The sequence below is a fragment of the Canis aureus genome, chromosome 30 (genome assembly GCF_053574225.1).
Source record: "Canis aureus isolate CA01 chromosome 30, VMU_Caureus_v.1.0, whole genome shotgun sequence".
Taxonomy (NCBI): domain Eukaryota; kingdom Metazoa; phylum Chordata; class Mammalia; order Carnivora; family Canidae; genus Canis; species Canis aureus.
The window spans coordinates 32,734,338-32,752,211 of NC_135640.1; the positions used below are offsets into that span (position 1 = coordinate 32,734,338).

Here is a 17,874-nt window from a genome sequence, read left to right on the forward strand (position 1 = left end):
AGTCCCGCGTAGGGCTCCCTGCTCAGTGGGGAGTCTGCTTTTCCCTCTGCCCCTCCCCCCTGCTCATGCTCTCTCACTCTCACTCTCGCTCGCTCTCTCTCAAATCTAAAAAAAAAAAATCTTAAAAAATAATAATAATTGAGAAGAAAAAGAATATATCCCAGAATTAGAATAAAATAAGTTGTCCATGGCTCTAGATTGCAGAGGACCTCAGAGCCATACTGAGACATGATTTACAACTAGTGAAGACGGATACCAAATGATGCGCAGTTGTACTGGGTTGAATAAAGTCCCCTCAAAATTCACGTCCTCCCAAAACCTCAGAATGTGGCCTTATTTGAAAATAGTGTCTTGGCAGATGCAATTAATTAACTTAAGGTGAGGTCACACTAGATTGGGGTAGACCCTAGTACACTGTCTGGTGTCTTTGTAAGAAGAGATACAGAGACACACACAGGGAAAAGGCCATGTGACTCTGTAAGCAGATTAGAGCAACGCGTCTATAAGTCAAGAAATGTCAAGGATAGCGAGTCACCATCAGAAACTGGAAAGAGACAGGGCACATATGCCCGGCCCAGTTGGAAGAGCATGTGACTCTTGATGTCGGGGTCATGAGTTCAAACCCCACGTGAGGTGGGGAGCCTACTTAAAATCAGAAAGAAAAAAAAAAGGAAAAAGAAAGGAGGAGGAAGCAGGGAAGGATCCTCCCCCAGAGCCTTTGGAAGGAGCACAGCCCTGCCACATCTTGATTTCAGACTTCTAGTCTCTAGGACACTGAGAAAATAAATTTCTGTCATTTTAAACCACTCAGTTTGCTGTGATTTCCCAAGGCAGCCACAGGAAACTGACACTGCAGTGAAAGGATCTATTGATTTTTCTTCTTTTTTTTTTTTTAAGATTTTATTTGAGAGAAAAGAGAGAATGAGTGGGAGGGACAGAGGGAGAGAGAGAATCCCAACCAGACTCCGCGCTGAGCAGCAGAGCCCAACGCAGGACTCGATCCCAGGACCCTGAGATCATGACCTGAGCCGGAGCCAGACACTTAATCCATTGAGCCACCCAGGTGCCCCAACGCTCTGCTGTTTTATCCTGACCAGGTATGACCTCTTTTTGGTGCTTTAAATGGGAAGGAGGGAGAACAGGAGGTCCCAGGTCACTGTATGGAACCTGATGCCACCCTCTCCTCAGCAACAGGCTTCTCTGCAAGCTAGATCCTGAATTCTCTAGTTCAGACAATGCTCAACCCAAGCCACTTCCCTGAAAAAGAAAAGGGGAAGAAAAAAAAAATCTGCCTCAAGCAACGGAGACTCCCTGCAATTTTCTCCCAGAGTCAAGTTCATATCTGTCTCCTGGCTGCCTCACGGCTCCTGTCTAGACCAAGCAGACCCCCCACCAATGCCTTTGTGTCCACGCCCATCAGAAGTCTTTGTGAAACAGTCCCCTACTAGTGGGCTAGCCCTTTAAGAGCCCAGATTAACTCCCCCCCCCAACCCGTTTGTGCCTAAAAATACACCAAAAAGACTTCACAATGGGAGTAAAGCCTCCCAGCAGGAAAAATCATGGCAAGAACACACTCAAGGTTGGATTGAACAATGCTACAAAAACAGGAAACACGGGGTAGCTGTGACTCCCCTTCCTTTGGGGACCCCATTGCACACCTGCCCCAGTGGAGCAGGAAAACAGCTAATCCCTAGTTAGCAATCTCTGTGTGCAGGCCTGGTGCTAAGCATTTTCACATTTTTAGTTAGTTCCCACAACAATCCTATGGAGCAGATACTATTATTTGCCTCATCTTTTCAAAAGTTGAAACTGAAGCACAAAGAGACTAAGTAACTTTCCCAAGGTCACAGAGCAAAGAAATGACAAGTCGGGATTTGAACTTTGGTGGCCTGGCTCCAGAGTCTGCTCATACCCACCTGTGACAGGCAGGTTAAGAAGGGCACCCATGATCCCCATCTCCTGGTAAGTCACCCCTTTCAGTAATCCCCTACTCTTGAGTATGGATGGTACCCATCACTCAACAAAATGTGACAAAGTTGATGGGATGCCACTTCCGTATTTAAATTCCAGGTGATGGTACTTTCCATTTTACTAGTAGACTCTCCTTATGGCCTTCATGGCTTATACACATTGAAGAAGCATGCAGCCATGGTAGAAAGGCCCAGGTGGCAAGGACCTGAGGGTGCCTCCAGTCAACAGCCAGCAAAGACTAGAGGCCCTTAGTCCAATGACCCTAAAGAAATGAAATTCTTGGGGTACCTGGGTGGCTCAGTGGTTGAGCCTCTGCCTTCAGCTCAGGTCATGATCCGGGGTCCTGGGATCAAGTCCCACATCGGGCTCCCCCCAGGGAGTCTGCTTCTCCCTCTGCCTGTGTCTCTGCCTCTCTCATGAATAAATAAATAAAATCTTTTAAAAAATGAAATTCTTCCAACTATATGAGCTTAAAAATGGGTTCTTCCCCAGTTGACTTTGGCCCTGGCTGACACCTTGAGAAGCCTTAAACAGAGAAACCAGCTAAGCTGGACTGAATTCCTCATCCATAGAAACTATGACATAATAAATGTTGTTTGAAGCTTTTAGGTGTGGGGTTATTTGTTATGCAGCAATAGATAGCTAATACAGCCTCCTGGGATTGAGTCCCAGTTTAAGTCCCAGCTTAAGTCCCAGTTTAAGTTCCAGTTTAAGTCCCAGCTTAAGTCCTAAGCTTAGCCATGAACCCACTGACCATGCACCATCCCAGGCTTCAAGTTCTCATCAAATTCAGTGAGACATGAGCCAGTCTCATTCACTCAACAACTGTTTACTTAGTAACCACTTAGTGCCAGGGAGAAGTTATTGTGAGCTGTGACATTGGTCTTACTCTGTGCTTGGACTGAAACCTACCCCCCACTCCCACCCTGGGCCTCCAGCTTGCAGGGAGCAGATCATGGGACTCCTCCACCTCCACAATCCTGAGATAATTCTTACAACAAATCTGCTTGGTTCCATTTCTCTACAGAACTCTAACACAGTAGACAAGAACCATACGTAAATAGGTCATATGACAGATCACAGTAAATTCCAGGCAGGAGAAAGCAATTGCAGAATGTGCTATGTTGGTTGCATCACAAACACTTGGGCCCTACTTTCAAGATAAGATATTCAAAGAGCCTTGTTTTTCAAAAAATTCTAAGACTAAGGACACACACACCAAAAAATCCAAGCAAAAATGATCAGCTAGAGCCAATAACCTGGCCAGAGATCCTCATGTAATGGACAAAAGCTGGTCAAAAAACCATAAAGAGCCTATTGACCTTGGACGGAATCTTCTGGATGATAGCCACAGCTTCTGTCCCTGATTCTGAGCCTTCAACTCTTAATCTGTATTGGTCACCTGTCTGGTCAGCAAAGATCACTCTGCCTCTCCAAGTCAGGCAAAGGATCAGTCTATAAGTCAAGGACCTATCAGGGAAGAGATGGCACCCTCCAATGGAGTGACTGAGAAGCATGGAGTGAAGGTACTATTGATAGAGGGGTGGGCAGGGTTGACCAACGGGGAAAAATACAGTAGCAAGAGGCTAGCATGGGGGGCTGACTAGGTCAGGCCTGAAGGAGAGGGGGAGGATCACTTTCTCCACAGAGAGCTGGGGACAGCGACAGGGTATACAACCTCTTGAGGGACACAGACAACTCACAGCAACTCCTCTGGAAAGGAGCCCACCTCCCTGTTCCCCCACCCTCAGATCTCAGGCCGATGCCTGCCACTGACAAAACCCAATCAAAGACAGGGGTAAAGGACTCCGTTGATGCACCTTAATACAACAAGTCTCCCAAAGCACCCAGAACATGGACCAGGGCAGCTGAGGAGATAGTGGATCCGGGGAGGCAAAGGGAAGGCCTCCAGAACCCCAGGGAAGCAAAATGCAAAAGAGAGAATAAGAGGAAGAGCAAAGATAATGAGGAAGCAAATTTAGATCCATTACATTTGGTATTTTTCCAAAAAGGTTTTTTCAGGATTTCCTACCAAATATTTGGTAATCTTTATATTCATGTGTATCAGATTTTTAAGATGCTTAAAGCATTTAAAAGTGTCTCATGGGACACCTGGGTGGATCAGTGGTTGAGCTTCTGCCTTTGGCTCAGGACGTGACCCTGGAGTCCCGGGATCGAGTCCCGCATCTGGGTCCCTGCATGGAGCCTGCTTCTCCCTCTGACTGTGTCTCTGCCATTCTCTCTGTGTCTTTCATGAATGAATAAATAAAATATTTTTTAAAAAATAAAAATAAAAGTGTCTCATAATGTGGCTCACAATTTCCATCAAGTTTTCATTTGGAAGAGCTTAATTGCTTAAGTTTTTCTCATTCTTCAAGTGTTTGGGGAACTCTAATCTGTAAAACTCATCTTTTCATATAATAAAAGCAGAATGTGAAGATTTTATCATTAACTGCTTCAGAACAAGTAACAATTTCAGGTGGGTTCCTGGAAGTGTACAAAAGCCCCTTGGACATAAAAGTTAATTATTAAAAGAGGGTAAGTCCAGTGTCACTGTGAGCTGCGGGGAAATAAGCTCTGGGTGATATCTTGCACCTCTTCTTCCTCATGGTCACCTGTTGATCCTGTCCTGAGTTGACCCCAGAGTCCAGTTCTAAACTTCAGATTTTCTTAATTTGAGGGTTTTTTTCTTGGGGGAGGGGGTGTTGGGTTGGGTAGAAGAACTGGAGTTTTCAAGAGTCTCAAAGGTAATAAAAAGTCAAATAACCCAACTGAAAAATGGGCAAAGAATCGGTATAGACATTCCTCCAAAGAAGATACACAAATGGCCAAGAGGCACATGAAAAGTTACTCAGAAAAGAAAAGAAAAAGAAGGGGCAGCCCCGGTGGCGCAGCGGTTTAGTGCTGCCTGCAGCCTGGGGTGTGATCCTGGAGACCCGGGATCGATTCCCACATCGGGCTTCCTGCATGGAGCCTGCTTCTCGCTCTGCCTGTGTCTCTGCCTCTCTCTTCGCTCTCTCTGAATGAATGAATAAATAAATCTTAAAAAAAAAAAAAAAGAAAAGAAAAAGAAAATAAAAAAGAAAAGTTACTCAGTAGCCATCAGGGGAAGGAAATTCACACCACAATGAGATTCCACGCTACACGCTAGGATGCTATAATGAAAGAGACCTCTAATAAGTGTTCAAAAAGATACAGAAAAATCAAGCCCCATTTATCGCTGGTGAGATTGTAAAATAGGCGGCCACTTCAGAAAAGTCTGGCAGTTCCTCTAAAGGTTAAACAGGAGCACCTGGATGGCTCAGTGGTTGACCATCTGCCATCGGCTCAGGTTGAGGTTGTGATCCCCGGGTTCTGGGATCAAGTTCCACATCAGGCTCCCCACCCAGGGAGCCTGCTTCTCCCTCTGCCTCTCTCTGTGTGTCTCTCATGAACAAATAAATACAATCTTTACAAAATAAAAATAAAATGCAAAATTCGTGGCTGAGATTCTTTCTCAGGCTGTCTCTCGGCCACCTTATCTCCATAAAAGAGGGAGAGAGAAAACCCTAATACAAGGTAGACTCCTGTGATAAAGACAGAAGCAAAGGGACATGGGCCTCTTTCTCTCTCCAGCATCAGGAAAGGGTCCCAACCGAGGCCATAACATGTGCGGATTCACCCTTTTGCCCTCACAGGTGCAGACAGTCCAACCTGTTCACCCACAGACCTTCAGAGCACACTGGGGAGCCACCCTGACCAGAGACCTTCAGTTGTCTGGGAGGTGCTAGGGTTAGCCTGCCAAAGGGCCCCAAAGAGAAAGAAGAGGGAGGGAAAGTTCCCTCCCCAGGGCAAAATGGGAAATCCCTCACATTTTTGGGTGAGGGCAATCCAGGTGGTTCCCCGGGGCTTCAGATCTTCACCAACGAGGCACCTTGGCCAGAGGTCGGAGGTTGGCGGGTCCCCAAGGAGCCTGAGAAGTCAGTCCTCCAAAGAAATGTCCTGAAAATTTCCAAGAGAATATACAGGGAGCACCCAGGGCCAGCAAAGGCTCTCACCATGCAGGGCCTACCAAATTAGGGGATGGCTACAAAGTCTCCCCATATGGGTCACCAAATGTGGGGTTCCCCCAGTTGGACAGGGGCCACCAAATTTGGAGTGACCCAACAACTTGGTGGAAGCCGGCAGCACAGGCAAAGAATTCGCCCAAGGATCCCTGGGTGGCTCAATGGTTTAGCACCTGCCTTCAACCCAGGGCGTGATCCTGGAGTCCTGGGGTCGAGTCCTGCATCAGGCTCCCTGCGTGGAGCCTGCTTCTCCCTCTGCCTGTGTCTCTGCCCCTCTCTCTCTCTCTCTCTGTGTCTCTCATGAATAAATAAATGAAATCTTAAAAAAAAAAAAAAAAAAAAAAAAGAATTCACCCCAGACAGAGCAAAGAAGGCAGAAGTTTATTGAATATCCTGCCAGGAAGCAGCAGGCAGGATAGCAAAGTAGAGACCATGGGCCATATGAAATATGTTCATTTACAATGTAGTGAGCATATTCAATTTTGAAGAACAAACGTAACTTATTGTGTATTTGTCATCAAATAAATTACATTTCTGAGAACCTGGGGGGCTCGGTCGGTTAAGCATTCAGCTCTTGGTTTCAGCTCAGATCATGATCTCAGGGTCATGGAACCGAGTCCTGCATTGTTCTCTGTGCTGGGATTGCTGAGGCAATCTCTCTTTCCCTCTTCTTCTGCTCCTCCCACCACTGCCTCCTCCATTCATGCACACTCTTTGAGGGCTTCCCCCCCACCCCCCGCTCTCAAATAAATAAATAAGGATGCCTGGGTGGCTCAGTGTTTGAGCATCTGCCTTTGGCTGAGGTCATCATCCCAGGGTCCCAAGATCCAGTCCCACATTGGGCCTGCTTCTCTCTCAGCCTGTGTCTCTGCCTCTCTGTGTCTCTCATGAATAAATAAATAAAATCTTAAAAAAAAAAATACCATTCCTCGATAAAGCCCTATCTTTCTTCTCCTCCCCTCCTCCTCCTTCACTACAAGTGAACCTAAGGAGATCTGTAACAGAGGCTACAGGAAAATGGCCCATGTGGTGTAAGCGATAATGAACTTGACCCACCCACCTAACAATGTCTCATACAAAATAAGCTCTAAATTTCTTTTTCATATCTTGCTCTTCAACACAGCCACTGAATGCCACAGTGTTTATATCATAAAACTGTATTGTATTTCATGATAAGAGTTTATGGAGACAACTTTTGCTCTGCTCCTTACAGCTCAGGGGCTGCTTTTTGCTTCTCCTGGCCTCTTTTCTCACCAGCCCTCTCCTTTCCAAGCCACCTTGCCCTTGCTTTCCCACTCCTCCTCTCTGACCTGCCCAGACCCTAGACCCTCCAGGTCTCTACCATGTAGTTGGGCTTTGCTGGTGATCCTCCTGGCTCCCGACCGCTGGCCACCCAGCTGACAGCTTTCCCTTTTCATCTCTCAACCCTCTCCTGGCATCAGTACCCAGAGAATTTCCCAGAAACTCCTCAGAAGACCTTCTTGATTCTGGCAAATATGGCGCAAATGCATCAGAATTAAGGAAGAGAGCAGAACTTTTCTTTCAAGACCTGTCACTTTACATGTGTAAAAAGTGTCCTGAAAGAGGAGACACTTCATAACTTTTGACAGAATCTGTACTGTATTTGCAATATGATTTGGATGTGCTAATTGTTACAACTGAAAAGAATGAGATTGCTCATCTGTGTTTAAAATTAAACATAGAGGGGGGAACACTTGGGTGGCTCAGTGATTGAGCGTCTGCCTTTGGTTCAGGTTGTGATCTTGGGGTCCTAGGATTGAGTCTCACATCGGGCTCCCCAGAGGGAGTCTGCTTCTCCCTCTGCCTGTGTCTCTGCCTCTCCTCTGTGTCTCTCATGAATAAATAAATAAAATCTTTAAAATAAATAAATAAAATTAAGTGGAGGGGGAAGCAACACAAAAATTAAATTAAATTAAGTTAAATTAAATTAAATTAAATTAGGGGGCGTATGGCTGGCTCAGTTGGTAGAGCACATGATTTAATCTTGGTGTTGTCAGTCTGAGGCCCATATTGGGTGTAGAGATTATTTAAAAACAAAATCTTTTTTATTTTTTTTTTATTTTTTTTTTTCAAAATCTTTTTTAAAAAAGATTAAGTTAAATGATGCAGATCACCTTCCACGGCATCTGCCTGCAGTTCTGTGCCCAAATCAGAGCACAACAAGAAAGTTTCCTTAACCAAAACTGCCAAGAAAGGCTTAGAACTGAAACGGAACCTGATAGAAGAGCTTCGGAAATGTGTGGACATGTACAAAAATACCTTTTCATCTTCTCCGTGGCCAATGTGAAGAAAGCCAGTTGAAAGACATCTAGAATGCCTGGAAGCACAGCTGGATGTTCTTTGGCAAAAACAAAGCGATGACGGTGGCCTTAGGTGGAAGCCCATTTAACAACTACAAAGACAACATGCATCAGGTCAGCAAGAAGTTGAGGGGTGAAGTCAGTCTCCACTTCACCAACCGAACTAAGGAGGAAGTGAATGGGTGGTTCACGAAACACATGGAAATGGACTTCACTAGAGCTGGAAACCAAGTAACACTCACCATGAGCCTGGACTGGGGGCCCCTGGAGCAGTCCCCCCAGTCCCCATGGAGCCACAGCAAAGAGATGTGCTCTCAGGAGAGGTGTGGTGACCCTTCTGTCCAACTAGGAGGTGTGCAAGGAGGGCCGTGTGCTGACCCCAAAGCAGGCTCGCATGCCGAAGCTTTTTGGGTGTGAGATGACTGAATTCAAGGTAACCATCAAGAACACATGGGATGCACAGTCCAGAAGGTTCCAGCAGACAGATGGGAGATGACTTGCCCAAGAACATGATTAAGTCTGCAGAAGAATGAGAAGGGAAAGACAACAGCTGACAGGTGCTCAAGGTCAGGATGTGTGAGACCACCAACCTCACTGGGAGAGAAGCTGTCTAGCTATTTATTTTGCTGTGAATTCAGACAAGGGAGGGTGAGAGGGGCAGACTGCAGAGTGGCTCCCTGTGGATGACAAAGAGGACTTTTTCTAGAAAAAAGGCCTTAGCTTTGGGCTTTTGTTTGGATTCCCAGGATTCTCTTTTGTTTACCTGGGGCCAACTTCCAGCACTAGCTCCTTCATGAGGTCTGGGGATGTGGAGCTGCCACCAGAGCCAGGGCTCTCCTCTCCCCTGGCCCTCTGTACCCTCCAACTGGAAACAAGGGTTTGCATTTCCCCAGAAATATGCAAACCCTGGCTGCCCTCCCTACTCCTTTCTTTCTCTCTTTCCTCTCCCTACCCCACGTCCCCCCTTACCCCCTTCCTCCCTCCTAAACCACGGCCAAGAGTCTTAGAGATGACGAGAAGGTGGGATGCTTTCACTAAGACAAGAGTAAAGCCACTGCTGAAACCCAGAGAGGATATTACAACCATTCCACAGCAAAAAATATAAAAAATAAAATAAAATAAAATAAAATAAAATAAAATAAAATAAAATAAAATAAAATAAAATAAAATAAAATAAATAAAATAAAATAAAAATTAAAAATTAGATGAAGTTGATTAATATTTTACTAGGTTAAGAGAACTGCTAATGTTGAATATGCTAGCCCAAGGGTAACTATATAAGTAGAAAACTCTAAATAGCTTTCATCACCAATAAAAGACCTTGACAGTCAACTAGCTATAATACAATTACATGAAAACTGCACAGATCGTATCAGAAGATTCCATGAAAGGAACAGACTGTAAATTATGATCATCTAAGCTAGGGGGGAGAAAAACATCGATTCCTTGTTCTTAAAGTATATTCCCTGGACAGTAACAATCACCTGGAAACTTACTAGAAATGCAAACTCTGGGCCCACTCAGACCAAGTGGATGGGAGACTCTATGGGTGAGGACTGTATTTTAATGTTTTTCCAAGCCCTCGGGTGATCTTAATGCACACCAACATCGGAGAATCACTGCCTGAAAAGTGCCTAAGTTGTTAATTGACTATCACATCTGCAGATTTTTGCATTCCTGTGGCTTTCTGTTCTTGCAGGAGCAGAAAATTACCTTATTTGGTAGATATAAACAGATAAGAAACCCCAATATCAGAGAAGAGATTCTTTGTGACAGCTGGAGCCTACATTTCAACTCGTCTCAGAGATTTGTATTCACTGTGGTTTAACAGTCTGAGTAAGAGACAACTCTGCCACATGCTGGGTGTCTGAATTCTTCCTGCCAGAGTGGGATCGAACACAGTATGAGAAGCACAGGTGTGGGAATTTGCTCCTCTTTATCAATCTCTCTACTGAATTTTTAGAGAGAGAAGAAGAGTAGGGCTTTCGGTGTAAGAAGCTATGGGAAGGGTGTCAACCTTTGATCCATATCATCACTGGTCTTAATGGGACCCCTCTCCCCTGCCAAGAAGATCCTGAGATGACAACTGAGAGCATGTGGTTTTTTGGGGAGGTGCAGGACAGCACCAAAGCAGAGGGGAAGTGATACATGGAAGGAAAGACTTCCAACAAGCCAGCTATCAAAGTGCATGGTAAATCTTAACCCCATGGAGACGCAGAAGGAAATGGTATAGAGCACATTCCTCAGAAGTATACAGGCCAGGGGCGCCTGGGTGGCTCAGTCAGTTAAACGTCTGCTTCTTGATTTCAGCCCAGGTCATGATCTCAGGGTGGTGAGATCAAGCCCTGCGTTGGGCTCTACACTCAGCACGGAGTCTGCTTGAGATTCTCTCTCCCTCTCCCTCTCCCTCTACCCCCTCCCCCCACTCACACATGTGCACACCCTCTAAATAAATAAATAAGTAAAATATTTTAAAAATGAAATATGCTGGCCAGTATAGGCAGCTGGGGCACTTATACCTCCACATCTCATTCCTAAGATTCCAAAGGCCCACATCCAAAAAAGGTACAGGTGCTGGCCACAAAAAAAAAAAAAAAGCAGGCTGCTGGACCCAGACAAGTAAAGGGGATGCCAGGTGCCATGGATTGGTCACCTGTAGCATTAGTATATGCAAAGCCAAATGATAAAGTCTGGTCCAGGTCCAAAAATTGGAAAATGAGGACTGGGTCACTGCTTAGGATGGAGATTATCTGGGTTCATTCCTGAAGCAGCAAATAAGCTTTGCAAATGATCAAAATGAGGTAAGAAACAGATGGGTACACATGGCTCACCACTGCTTCCCTTTTACCTCAAGCTCACAATTCTGTGGTCTCAGCAGTTGTACTGAGAAGACTCTTCTTTCGTGGGTTCATAAACTCTTATTTGCCTCTAACACACAACAACTTATCTTATAAATAAGACACCATCAGTTATGGTGCCCAAGAAAACAGCCTTTGGCCTTTTCAATATAAATGGACAGTAAAAGATTACCAGACAATGAGAAAAACTAGCAACATAAGGGGGAAAGACAAAAATAAGCAAACAGAACAAATTGCCTCTTGAAGAAAAAGAATGTTGGAAAGATGAGAATGTCAGAAAAAAACAAATTCTAAAAGGTTTGACATGTTAGAGCATCCATAAAACAAAGACAGGATGCTATTTTTTTTTTTTTTTTTGAAAGAAGAACAATAAAGGAGGCCCCTGGGTGGTTTAGTTGGTTAAGAATCTGCCTTCAGCTCAGCTCATGATCTCAGGTTCCTGGGATCAAGCCCCAAGTCGGGCTCCTTGCTCAGTCCCTCTGTTTCTGTGATCTCTCTCTCTCTCTCTCTCTTTCTCTCAAATAAATAGATAAAATCTTTAAAAAAAGAATAATAAAGTGCTTTTGAAAATTAAACACATAAATTGCAGAAATAAAAATTTCATTAGAAATCAAGTAAATCCTTCAGAACCAAGAGTGAAAGTACAAAGAGATAAAAACTACAGAGAACAGAAAAGAGATATCAAGGGTGAATCCAGGAAGTACAACTTTTACTAATGAGGAAAAAGCAGAAAAAATGGAGAGGAAAAAGTATCTAAAACAAAACAGTACAATTTGGGGGCTTCTGCTTCTGGCTATGATGATGGAGTAATGCAGACCAGATTTACTCTGCTGCCTGAAACTACCAATAAACAAAAAGACAAAATATATTTTAGATACATATTAGAAAATAGGTATTTCAGGACAATACTCCCTGAGAGAAGAAAAACAAATGAGATAAGCTCTGTAATTGCATAAACTGACTTCCTGGAGATAATTTCCAGCCCTCAGCACAGAGAGGAGGAACCCAGAGCCCTGTGAATTGAGGATATGGAACTAGGAGCCCCAGAAAGCTGAGGCAGTTAAATCTGACAGGGAGAAGAGAATGCTGCACAGAGAAAGAAAGCTCTGGAGGTCTGAAAAGGGTCTCCCTGAAATATCTGGCTAAGTACTGATCAGAGCAAGTGTCAGGAAGAAACTTGAAGCTAAGGAAAAAACCACTCCCCCAAAAAACAAAGGGACCAATTCTTAGGGCTCATACAGGCTGGGAACAGTTCACCAGCCAGTGTGGAAAACCTCATAATTCATGGGGCATCGGGAAGAGTACTCAGGAGTATATCAGCAGGGCAAATTTCACCCCACATTAAACATTTCTCTAGCACCATCTAACAAAAGCAAGCCTCAAAAGGACAAAACTATTTCCTGGTGACCAAACTGCATCCCAGAACAAAACTCAGGCATATTTATAGAAATACAAAAATTTCTAGCACTCAATAATGAAAAATTTACATTGTCTGTCATGCAATCAAAAATTACCAGGCATACAAAGAGGCAGGAAAATACAACCCATAATGAGAAGGAAAATAAATCAATACAAACAATAAATAGAATTAGCAAATTAGGATATTAAAACTTATTAAAACCATATTTCAAAAAAAATTTTTAAACCGTATTTCATATGTTCAAGAAGGTAGAGAAAAGCTTTAGTTGGGGACCCCAACACTCAGAGGCTCCTCCTCCCCACCTCCCCTGTTTTCGGAGTGTGGGTATGCTTGCCCAGAGGCTGATCCCAAGACACAGCCTTGAGATGGTGATACAGTGTCAAGAACACCTGCATCGTGTGTGTGTGTGTGTGTGTGTGTGTGTGTGTGTGTCTTTTATCAACTTTCAAGATTTGGTGTTAGGGCAGGTGTGGGGATCCATTTGTCCTGCTACTGCCAGAGCCAAGCATCAGGTATAAATTCTCTTTGTTTATGAAAACTTCCACCTACCAGGCTGGAGTGGTCTGCCTCTTTCTTGGGTTTCTCCCTGCCATCGGTGTACTGGGACCCAGTTTCAGAGCAGACCCGGAAAGCTCTGGGGGAGGGGGGCTGTGAACCGACAGCTGTGCACCAAGTCTAGTGTGGGGAGGGCAGGTGACACCTGCCAGGCAAAGCTTTGGAATTGCTTGTAGTCGGGACTGAAAGATCACACATAAGGATTTGGACTTGGAAGTGGACGTCTCATATGGGGAGCAAAATAACAGAGACTACATCCAGCACATTGATAGATGTAAAATCTGGCTATCAGAAGCCAGATCAAGGCCAAAGACAATTTGGGGAGCCATCAGCATAAATGACAGCTAATGAACTCATACAGGGGAGGAGACCATGAGGGGATATCACTTAACATGAGAAGAAAGGGGGCTAAGACAAAGCAGTGAGTGACACTAACATTTAAGTGCCGAGCAGTGGAGTGGGTTTGCAATGGAGATTGAGAAGAAAGCCCAGAGAAGTAGAAGGAAAGGCCAATGACAGAAATCATGAGACCCAAAGAAGAGAACAGGGTGGGGTAGGGGGTAGCTGGGTGGCTCAGTCGGTTAAGCAGCCAACTGTTGGTTTCACCTCATGTCATGATCTCATGGTCATGGGATCGAGTCCTGCATCCAGTGCATGGAGTCTGCTTCATATTCTTGCTCCCACTCCCTCTCCCTCTCCCTCCAGGTCATATTCTTTCTCTCTCTCTCTCTCTCTCTCTCTCCCTCCCTCCCTCCCTCCTCTCTCAAATAAATAAAGAAAATCTTTGGAGGGGGAAGAAATCTTGGGGAACAAGGAATGAGATTTACTAAATGCTTTTGAGAAGTGAAGTATGACAAAGGCTACAGAGTCTAATGAGTTTGAATACTAGCAATTAGCTGGTGTCTTGGTGAGAATGGGGCAAGCACAATGGTGGGGGCACAAAGCCAGACTCAGGAATACCCAGGCAGTGAAGAAACGCAGATAGGTATGGATGAATGTAGCTAAATCTGGCTATGAGCGGTAGGGCAAAGGACAGCTTCTGGAGAGAGTGAAGGACATGCCTTTTTAAGATGGGAGAGACTTGAGTGTGTTTCATTGTTCATAAGAAGGGACCAAAGAGAGAAGATCAAGTCATGGGGGAAGGGAAAAAGAATCAATGGAAAGCCATCCCTAAAGGGGAGTTGCTTACAGATCCAGATGGGTAGATTATTGTTTGACCAAAGGAAGAATGGGTTCTCAGCAATAGAAGGAAAGAAAGAAGGGTTGTCGGTCCAAGGGATTTTGAGATTTGGGTGGTAGCAAGCTGAAGTCTGATCCGTTGACTGCTTTCATTTTCCGAGAAAGAAAGGAATGGGAGGGAGAACATTTGTTGAGGATGACAGGTGGTAGGGCAGAGATTTACAGTGAGTACAGAAGGTTTTAAATTTCAGCCCAGTTGAAGTCAGGGAATGAAATTTTGCTTGTTGGGGCCATGTGATCCTTCTGGTTTTCTCTGGCAGAACTAGATCTTCCCCTGAGCCTTTCTGAAGCAGAAAAAACAACAACCACAATGGTTGGTGGTGGGGCAGGGAAATAGTAATATTTATTGAGCACCATGTGCCAGACACTGGACTAGACTCTACATGCATTAATTACCTCAATCCTCATGCCACCTCTATGACATACCAACGTTTATGGTCCCCATAAGAAAACAAGATGAAATAACTTGCTCAGAGTCCCAGAGCGACAGAGTGGGGAGACCAACCCAAGGCAAGTGAGCCCCAGAGCTCACCGTGTTAACCACTAACTCCAACTCTGTTTCAGGGGTACATAGTTACCAGCTGGGAAAGGCAAGGCTGTCCTTCATGGCATCACATACAAAGTGACAGGTGTCTTTCTCTCCCTGGATGCAGTCACTATGCAGGCAGTCTATTTAACTCTTACCTCAAGCCACCCTGAACACAAGCCTTCAAATATGACATTCCCTTTGCTGGAACACTGTTCCCTGTTCTTTCCCTGCCTCCTACTTATCCACTCAGTCTCCACTTAAACACGCCCTGCTCCAGGTCACCTGTTGAACACCTGTTGAAATCCAACCCCTCACAACCAAACTAGTTGAATGTTCCAGTGTTTGTGTGTGTGTGTGTGTGTGTGTGTTTAATGTAACTGTCTGCCTGCTGGGATAAGAAAAGGAATCAAACATTAAGGAGAAAGGCACTTCTGAAGATTCCAGAGCAGGGCTACTCAGATTCCTCCCAGTCCATCCTGGAGCTAACGTTTGTACATCCTAAAAGTTTGTTCCACTGTTGTGCAGCCAGTCACTGCTCAGAGAGGTTGCTATACCAACTTCTCCGGCCAAAGTAAATTCATTCTTCTGGAAGGTCCTAGAGCAGCAGTTCCTAAACTGGAGTACACCCACTCTGGGGTTTGTGTTGGAATAAAGGGCCTACTGGGGTATAAGGAAATTCTATCTGCCTTGTCAAATAAGTTAAATCTTACCAATATTTGATATGTTGTCTAGCACTAGCACTTTCACTTAGACCAGATATCAGAGAGCCATATGTCACATTCAGTGATGTCCGACATACCTGAAAACAGGGTGGGAGTTCCACAAAGTGGAAATGTGCAGTGATGGTATCCACTTTTGAAGTTTGTGACTATGTCTGGCTGTTTAGTTAGCCTGATTGTGTGTACAGATTGATTACATTTGCTAGTTTTAACTAACTTAAACTAATGCTGCAGAATGATTCCTACAAACTGGGAATTAAAGATACTGCTGCTAATATAAGTGAGTAAGATAACATCAGAAATGCTCATTCCATTGCTGGTATGAATTTTTCTCACCACATAATGTTATAAAAACAATGACAATCTGATCAAATCCTTAAAAGAGTAAAAAAAAAAATCATCACAGACTATCTGAAAAATGTTTTTACCCTAATTGTTATTGGCCACTCATCTTGTCCTAAGCAGCTTACCTAAGGAAGACCATAGAAGCAAACCTCTACAAGTACTGAAAGAGTGCATTTAAGTCTCATGTGATATCTATTCACTCCCGTGTTTTAAAAATTTCACAATTGATGACAATGGTTAGAAGCTGCCTTCAATGTTTTTATTTAACACCCAAAAACAAAAAGTTGCACGTCCTAAGGAAATAATTGTTCTGCTTGCAACTATGTGATAATAAACTAAGCATATCCCTTTGTCAGTAAATGCTATCCCTCCCCCTGTAGAGAAAATGTGGCTGAAGATCTGAAGAAATAAGAGTTAAACTTCAAGGGGCACCTGAGTGGCTCAGTGGTTGAGTGTCTGCCTTTGGCTCAGGTCATGATCCCGGGGTCCTGGGATCCAGGCCCACATCGGGCTCCACGCAGGGAGCCTGCTTGTCCCTCTGCCTATGTCTCTGCCTCTCTCTGTGTGTCTCTTATGAATAAATAAAATCTTAAAAAGAAAAAAATGAAGCATAAACTCCTTTAAAACTGCTTATTATGAGCAAAAAACGATATAGGCATACACTACATAGAACTCTTCCATTTTAAAATACATCCGGATTATTTCCATGTGGATGTGATTTTTGTTGCCAAAAGTGCTGTGTGTGTCTGTAAAAAACTCGACCTTGCCATTAAAGAAGGGGGAGGGGCTGCCAACATATTTTTAAGTATTTCACATGGAAAATTCCCATCCATGAACTCTTTGGGGCCCACGTTCTAAACACAGAAGTGCAAACTATTCCCAGTAGTTTGCAAAAGCAACTTTTGGACAGCAGGAAATGGAAATTTCAATTAAAACCATCAGCCAAAAAGTTGTTGGAAAATCTTTTAAAATATGTACAATTTACTAAGTGCAACCAGGAATTTCCTTTTTCCATTCGACCCACATATTCTCATAGGATAGTCTTCCTTCTATCATATTGTTAAGGCACCGGCAAACTCAGAATTAAACCTAAAATTTGTTGAATAACAAAATAATAAGCCAATGTTTAAAAAAAAAATTATGAGGCCTGGGCCCCTGGGTGGCTGAGGGCGTTAAGCACCTAACTCTTGATTTCTGCTCAGGTCAATATTTCAGGGATCCATCCATGGAGCCTGTCCTCGGGATCTGTACTGAGGGTGGGCCTGCTTGAGAGCCTCTGTTCCTGGATGTCTGCCCCTCCCCCCGACACGTGCTGTCAATTTCTAAAAATAAATAAAAATAATGAGGCCTAACATCATTATTCACCAAACATCATTTTTTCACTTAAAATGAGTGAATCTCACGATATATAAATTATACCTCGGGGATCCCTGAGTGGCTCAGCGGTTTAGCGGCTGCCTTCGGCCCAGAGCATGATCGTGGAGTCCCGGGATCGAGTCCCACGTCGGGCTCCCTGCATGGAGCCTGCTCCTCCTTCTGCCTGTGTCTCGGCCTCTCTCTGTGTGTCTCTCATGAATAAATAAAATCCTTAAAAAAAATAAATAAATAAATAAATCATACCCCAAAGTTGTTTATAAGGCAAAAACCCAAGTGCCTTGTTCTCTACAAATACCCATTTTATGACGATCGGTAATTAATATTGTTTAGTTGTAATTAACAGCTAAGCACGATTGCTTGTTTCATCTCATCCTTTCTTTTTGCGTATTTCAATACCATCCATAATCTATGATTCGTGCATTTAAAGAACGATCTGGAGGGTGGACCCCAACTGTTTACTGACACGGGCAAGGGACCCTAACTGCTTGAGCTCT

At 44.1% G+C, this 17,874-nt stretch overlaps 1 long non-coding RNA gene and 1 pseudogene across 13 annotated transcripts in view; one reads left to right on the plus strand and one right to left on the minus strand.

Moving 5' to 3' along the window:
• LOC144301857 (uncharacterized) overlaps nucleotides 1–17,874 on the minus strand; it is a 60,256-nt gene that overhangs the window by 41,770 nt on the left and 612 nt on the right. For 10 of the 13 annotated variants that reach the window (XR_013368758.1, XR_013368759.1, XR_013368756.1 and 7 more), the window contains exon 2: nucleotides 17,423–17,590. This is a non-coding gene — a long non-coding RNA (uncharacterized LOC144301857). Of the gene's footprint in view, nucleotides 1–5,822; nucleotides 5,953–8,580; nucleotides 8,858–17,422; nucleotides 17,591–17,874 lie in introns of all 13 variants that reach the window. The other 3 variants (XR_013368745.1, XR_013368751.1, XR_013368746.1) reach the window with 3 other exon arrangements.
• Nucleotides 7,514–9,397, plus strand: LOC144301568 (mRNA turnover protein 4 homolog pseudogene; annotated as a pseudogene).